We start from the raw sequence: 7536 nt of genomic DNA, 5'->3' as shown, positions 1-7536 counted from the left end.
CCCTTTGCAAATCATGCATCTTTTGTAGAATAAGCTTGATATTTATTACCAATGAAGTTTTCCTTGCGGTTTAGGACAATCAAGAGCAATTTCATGCAATGTGGTGGTGATTTGGGACCATCTCTTAGAGGTGGAAGAGGATTTTTCACCTGCAGCTGGTTTCTAGCCCCATAAAGGGTGACAACTATGATGGATTGATCCATGTCATATCCATACAAAGCAGGAATGAAATTATGGAACAAAGCACAATTCATTGCATTGTTGGAACTATCAATACAGTCATACCTCGGAATGTTCGACTTCCAAAACGTTCGGAAACCAAAGTGTGGCTTCCGATTGGCTGCAGGAAGCTCCTGCAGCCAATTGGAAGCCCTGGAGGACGTTCAGGTTCCAAAGAACGGTCGCAAACCAGAACACTAACTTTGGGTTTGCGGCATTCAGCAGCCAAAACTTCTGAGTACCAAGGCATTCAGGATCCAAGGTACGGCTGTATTGTTAGGTTTTTTTAAAAACTGCAAGTTGCCTTGAGGGTCCTTTTTGGTCTGAAAGGCAGCTCCTAAATTCTTTTAGAAATAGATTCCCTGGGGATTGAGGGGAATTAGTACTCTTTGCTAGAGTGGCAAGTGTGGACAGACTTCAACCTGTGGCAAGAGTGCCACCACATGGGAACCAAAGGATCAGCTGAAAGAATGACTTCTCTGTTGCAAGGCTCAGCTGCATACACCATGGGATATGGCTTATGACTGGATGTCTTAGGATTTCACTCTTGAGGGCTCATAAGTTGGAACGGTCTTACGGGCCTATTGGAATTGTCAGCATTGCAGTCTCCCTGGCTATTACATCTTGAAAGTTTTAAGTGCTTTGCTATTTATTTAAGTTATATTCTACTCTTTCTCTTGAAGGAGCCTGGGGTGGCCAGCTCACACTTTTCTCTGTAATCATGATGTGCACTGATTGGTTTTCATCACAAAAAAGCCATAGGTTCTGAAGGGGAGACACATTTCTCTATACACTTGTAAAGATGAGTGGATTTAATTCCTAGTTTATGCTGCAGACACAACTTGGCCTTGGGGCTGGTGGCTTCAAGAGCCCTTTCTCGAAACACATCTCACATAAACAACTGGGGAATCAGCTTTGAGGAACTTTTTCAGTTGTGTATACCAAGCTTCCTGCCCAGTCTGTCAGTTTGGAGACCTACGGAATTGGATTGGGTCTGAAATACCATAGCCTCCCCATCCTTTATGTATGTATGTATTTGCAAACATGTATGGACATCTGATGACAAAAGGTTTCAAAACGGTATACAGCATATTAAAAACAACATGAAATAACTGATATTCAGAAATCTCTACCATATAGAACTACAAAAGCAAACAAAGCAGTGTCGCTACTCCTAGAAGGCTTGAAAGCAGCCAACTGTTGACTGGGAAGTGTGTGCCATCATGCTAAATGCTTTTTCTGGCTGCCAAATGAACCTTGGATGTACGTGGCACCACCAGATGACCCCCGTGACCAAGTCCTGCATGGTTTAGGGCCTTACAACCTTTCTCTCTAGCAGGTATAAAGCCAAAAGGAAACAGGACTGGCAGGTTACTACAGGTAGGTAATTACAAAGCAGAGAATAAACATGGGGTATTCCTCAGCCCTCCAGATGTTGCTGGTCTTCAACACACACCATCCCTAACGGATGGGAGTCTGAACATCTGGAAGGCACCAAATTGCTGAAGTCTGATTAAAATGTTTTCAGACTAGCCAATTGTCAAGCTCTTAAAATTCAGGGCTTTTGTTTTTTATGTTGTTCACCAACCTTAGAGTGCTACATTGGAAATTCAGATTTTCATATATCCTCCATGTATGAAGACAGTGTCTTCAAACACAGCAGATGTGTTGAAAATTTTTGATATTTGGGTGAATTTTCACTACTTTTGACTAATTGAAACAATATCGCCTGTACTAGAGATGCATATTATATATTTCTTTAGAGCAATTTTATCTCACTGTTTAGCCAAAAACAGCTAAACCTGTAGGCAATCAATTAAAACAAGACAGGTTGTGCCCATAGGGTTACACTGTAAAAAAAACAACACTCGATGAGAAAGGGATATGGAAGAAAGAGGGAGGGTAAAAGAATTCAAGCGCCAATCATTAAAAGTTAAACATTCTTATAATGATCAACTGCTAGGGAAAGAACAATGGAGCTGTTTTTTCAGCAGAGCAGATTGAATGGGCTTTGTTCACCATCTCTCCCACAGAGACAACCTGCTGTAATGGCTACTACCAGGTGACAGTTGAAGAAGAGAAGGCCCAGGGATGCTACTTATTGTCTCACATATATCATTCCACCCCATTTAGTCCTGTCACTGTAATGGACTTCTGTAGGAAAGTAAATATTGATGGCCATTTCCACTTGGATGACATAGAAGGCATAGTGTGGAACTAAAAGAAGGGTAGACTTCACGTGCAGGTTGACACAAGTCTGCAGTTTCCAAAATCCTGCATGTGCAATGGGCCAAAGCTGCTTATGGGATGTGTCCCCATTATTCATTCTCATTTTAAAAAAATAGGATAATAGCTCACATTCTTGGCAGCATCCTGTGTTCAAACAAAACATTGGGTTTGCTAAGAGTGTTGACTCTAGAGCAGGCATGTCCAAAGTCCGTTTCGGAGGCCTAATCCAGTCTCTGTGGCAGTTTATTCCTGGGGTTGTAGGGTAAAATCCTTAAGAAAGCTCAACAACTTCAGTCCTAAAAAAAGAGGTTAACAACTTTGGTCGGCCCTCACGGCCCTTCACTTCATCAAATCTAGCCCTCTGAAAAAAGTTTGGACACCACTGCTAAGGATTAAAGCGTTCAAGAGAAGCAGAGAAGGGGTTCTGGATACTGACCCGCCCCATGCCGCTTCCGTTGGGAAAGGGGTGTGGTTTAAGCAGCCTGGTCGCCCCACCCCTTCCCATTGTGCCCTGCCCCTTTCCTTGCAAGGGTTCAGGTGAGTGCAAAATGCCTTGGGGTGCAGCAAGCTTTTCGGGGGGCTGGGGGAGGATGCAATGCCAGTGGGATAGTGGAGGGGGAGATAGTAGGTGCGGGAGGGGGAGAGAACCTCCCCCCCAAAAATGAAGGGAGGTGGGTGTGCAGCTGAGGTCCATCCCCCCATTTAGCATATTCTGATAAGCAATATGGATACTGTACTATAAACACATGCAGAAATACAAACGTTTCCTAAATTTCAGCTGAGTTTCCTGCATTCCAGGGGGTTGGACAACCTATTTCTTAATAGGTTTGATTGGATTTGGTGCTTTCTCTCTGCATGTCATTCCTTGAACAGCTTCCTGTGCAAAGATTTGACTCGTGTTGTGTGGAGAGAAATGCAGCCCCTGGGCTGAAAAATGTCCCCCTCCTGCCCTCCTTGCGTTTGAAATTCTAGAATAAGACATTGCCTCTTTCCCTCAGTTGCTATGTCTGCTTGTGCCATCACAGGAGACCATACATAGACAGGGCGGGGGAAACTAGGCCTTGTTAATAAAGAAATGACGACTGAGGGAACCGCCCCCCCCTTGTGACACGTGTGGCATGTGGACTCCATGGCACCTTCAGAAACCCTGCCTGGCCCTCCCATTTTTAAAGAGTTTCCCCAAAATCTGTTAGTTTTTACAGTGCTGCAAGACCGTTTGTTTTGGCAGTTGAGGGATTGGTATTATTTATTCATTTTGCCCTTTGTGAGAGATAAACAAACTGGTTCCTTTGACTTAAGGTCTCTGGATCCTTTTAAATAAAGTGATCTGGACAAAATGGGTGAATTAGGAACTATTTCTGGGTTAGCGGAGTCTGTAACCTGAAGCGTCTGTAACCCAAGGTACCACTGTACAGTGGTACCTCGGGTTACATACACTTCAGGTTACATACGCTTCAGGTTACAGACTCCGCTAACCCATAAATAGAACCTCGGGTTAAGAACTTTGCTTCAAGATGAGAACAGAAATCGTGCTCCAGTGGCGCAGCGGCAGCAGGAGGCCCCATTAGCTAAAGGGGTGTTTCAGGTTAAGAACGGACCTCTGGAACGAATTAAGTACTTAACCCGAGGTACCACTGTACTGGAAAACCTAAGGTCCCTGTTAAGTGGCAGGCATTTCCCCTTGAATCTGCCTTATGACTTCAGCACTGCCACTACAGAGTGACAGTGTCATCATAATTTCACCATGGCAACCAGCTGCTTCATTTCCACTTATCTGAAAGGCAGGTCATTGAGTATTTATTTTATTTATTTCTTTTTAATAAAACTTAATAAATAAGTTTTCCATTTTAATAATCCAAAAAGAACCACATTAAAACATTCCAAATTACAATACAATCAAAAAGCCAAGTATAAATGCCAAATTCTGTATCTTTGGGTGGCTTCCCAAGCTCTGAATTTCACGGAGTGCTAATAATCTAATATCACATTGCATTTCTTAATTAGTGAACAAACCATTCTGATGTTAATGCTTCACTTAATTTTCATTTATGTTTACAACCACTGGTCTGCTCAAACTTTCGTCTTCATAGTTCTGTGTGAAATACTTTTGCCAACAGGAGCCATAATACGCCACAGTCCCAGACAAAAAGACACCATTAGCTCTGGGCAGCCATCCAGAGTTCCCTTCCGTAGTCTCGCACCATCTCCCAAAATGCTGGTACCTCTGCAAAAACAAAGTAGCTCCAGTCCAGAATTTTTTCCTTCCACCGAGGAGATAGCAGCAGTGTTCTTTCAAACCCCCTTGTGTATTTCAAACCGTTACCTTTCGGGAGAGGTTTGTCAGGTAAAACTGCAAATACATACATATCAAAAGAGAATAAAAAAGGCTCACTTCCCCCTGGGGTAGACAATTAATCCATCAATTAATTCAGCGAGTGGGTCAGTCCTTTGTACTGTTGTTTCTGCTCCTCAGCGATCTTTAGTTTCATTTTCTACACGCAGAGATATTTTAACTGCATCATAAAAAAAGGCAAAGGACCCCCATCCAGTCGCAGACAACTCTCGGGTTGCGGTGCTTATCTCGCTTTACAGGCCGAATACCATCTCCTAGGTTGCCACCCCTTGGAACTTCTGAGGGTTAGGAAAACTACCCAGAGGGCCCCTTCTGCTCAGCATCTGAGAGGACCTGTAGGGAAGGAGGTGACTTTAGATGCGTGGTGGGGAAACTTGGCCCTCCAGATGTTTTGAGACTACAACTCCCATCATCCCTAGCTAACAGAACCAGTGGTCAGGGATGATGGGAATTGTAGTCTCAAACATCTGGAGGGCCAAGTTTGGCCACCACTGCTTTAGATATTTGTGGGCTAAGGCTTTATGTACTAATGTGAGGGCCTGGAAGTGAACTGACAACCAGGGCAGCTGGCCATTAATCCAGTTGTCGCCTTTTGGACAAGTTGAAGTGTAGGGCTGTAGGTGCTACAAGGCATAGGAGGGAGGTTCTGAAGGAGGATGGTTGGTGGCTATTTGGGAAAATGGCTTCCATAGACATACACAAACCTGCATATATCTACTCAATCTCTCCACCCCAGGTTGAAATGAAACCAGGTTGAAGCACAACAATGCTTAAGGAGACCACCACTCCTTTAAGATGATTATAGGCTGTGTAAAAATGCTGAATTTCAGTTTCTCTAGGATGTGTTTCGGTTGCTCATAAAATGTGTGATTCAACAGAGCTGCAAAGGGTGTCCTTATTGAAGCTAGGCAGATGCAGCAACTATTTTAATTACGTTCGTGATATCACAACACTATTAAAAGAAACAAAAGAACATTCACATTAGCTCTTTTATAGGACAGTGATGAGGCTACATTCTCTAATTAAAGACCTGGCTGCCTTATGCTAGCTGATAAATAAAGCAGACAGCATAAATGAATGCCAACAACCCCACAGACAATCTAAACTTGTTTCTCAAAGGCCCTTTTTAGCACTCCCCCCCACCTCCCGGAGCTACAAGACCAAATAAAGTCTTAGATCTCACCTCAGCACCGATGATCTCAGACACATTCAGACACACAATGCTCCTTCTAGTCATTTCCCCTTCCTGATCCTGCAGTAGAAAGATATTAATAAGTTTGTTATGATTACAGGAAGACTATATGTGCCCACAATCATCTAAAGCACAATAAGACTGCTAAGAACTGATTAAAGAAAATGTTTTTAATATCTAAACATACATCACGATGCTTTTGATCCTGTGTTTGAAGACTGGTGTGTCCCTTAAAACGCAAGAGTGGGGAACCTTTCTTCAGGCCAAGGGACACATTCCCTTCTGTGCAATCTTGTGGGGGCCACATGTCAGTGGTGGGCAGGGCCAGAGGTCAAAGTGGGCCTTATATATATTTACAGTAAGCTGGTTTCTACAAACATTTATACACTCTCCGTATTGTCAATCTAGGAAAGCAAGAAGCATGACCAAGTGTTCAAGGTAGGCTCATTCCAGCCTGGCAAAAAACACTCAAGGAGGCTGCGAAGTCGGGACACTGAGGGGGTGTGGCCTGGAGAGATGGGGCGTGGCTTGGGGACAGTCCCAAGGGCCACATAGAAAGGCCTAGGGAGCCGCATTCTGCTGCTGGGCCTCAGGTTCCCCACCCCTGCAGGGTAGACATGGCAACCGTGGCGGCTGGTGCCCAGTGAGCCAGTGTGGTGTAGTGGTTAAGAGCAGTAGACTCGTAATCTGGTGAACTGGGTTCGCGTCTCCGCTCCTCCACATGCAGCTGCTGGGTGACCTTGGGCCAGTCACACTTCTTTGAAGTCTCTCAGCCCCACTCATCTCACAGAGTGTTTGTTGTGGGAGAGGAAGGGAAAGGAGAATGTTAGCCGCTTTGAGACTCCTTCAGATAGTGATAAAGCGGGATATCAAACCCAAACTCTTCTTCTTCTTCTTCTTACCACGGAGAGAGGCAGGCCAAGAGGAAGTGGAGCCAGAACCAAGGACAGGCAAAGCCAACTTATTTCAGTTTTGCTTCCACACCGTTCCTCTGCCCAGTTGAGTTCTATAATGGCACCACTGAGACGGAGGAAGATGACTGCCATGCCCCCTCACCCACCGCCCTTGACTGACTGTAAAAAAGAAGACAGGCAGGTGGGGGGGGGGCAAGCTGGGCCCCATTCATATTAACGGACCACTCTTCCAAGGAGTGGAAAACATGGCTGCCGTATCAGGAGTGAAGTGACCCTTCAGATGGTGGCTGCTGAAGGATGGAGAGACTGGGGAGGAAGAATGGCTGCTCCCTGGACTGGTTGTTAAGTAAGAAGGCATGCAGGTGTGTGGAGGGGGGGCTAGCTGAGGTGGGCTGAGTTTTTGGGGGGAACAATGCCCCATTTGTCCTAATGGAGTAGCCACCAATTGATATCAATGGCTTCAAGTTGCAAGAAAGGAGATTGCGGAGGAATAAACTGTCTGACAGTAAGAGCTGTTTGGCGGTGGAACAGTCTCCCACGAGAGGTGGTGGACTCTCCTTCCTTGGAGGTTTTTAAGCAAAAATTGGATAGCCATCTGTCATGGATGCTTTAGTGGAGATGGCTGCATT

The 7536-nt window shown here is 44.8% G+C and overlaps 1 long non-coding RNA gene across 1 annotated transcript; it reads right to left on the bottom strand.

Annotated features, from left to right (window-relative positions):
* Window positions 1-4318: 4318 nt before the first annotated feature.
* On the bottom strand, window positions 4319-6777 carry LOC307203571. Its single transcript, XR_013833299.1, has 3 exons — window positions 6181-6777; window positions 5985-6053; window positions 4319-4798 (listed from the first exon to the last, which is right to left on the bottom strand). It is a non-coding gene; the product is annotated as an uncharacterized lncRNA (long non-coding RNA).
* Between the last annotated feature and the right edge of the window lie 759 nt (window positions 6778-7536).

This window comes from Podarcis cretensis, assembly GCF_951804945.1.
Source record: "Podarcis cretensis genome assembly, chromosome: 15".
Taxonomy (NCBI): domain Eukaryota; kingdom Metazoa; phylum Chordata; class Lepidosauria; order Squamata; family Lacertidae; genus Podarcis; species Podarcis cretensis.
This window is presented reverse-complemented; position numbering and strand designations above follow the sequence as displayed.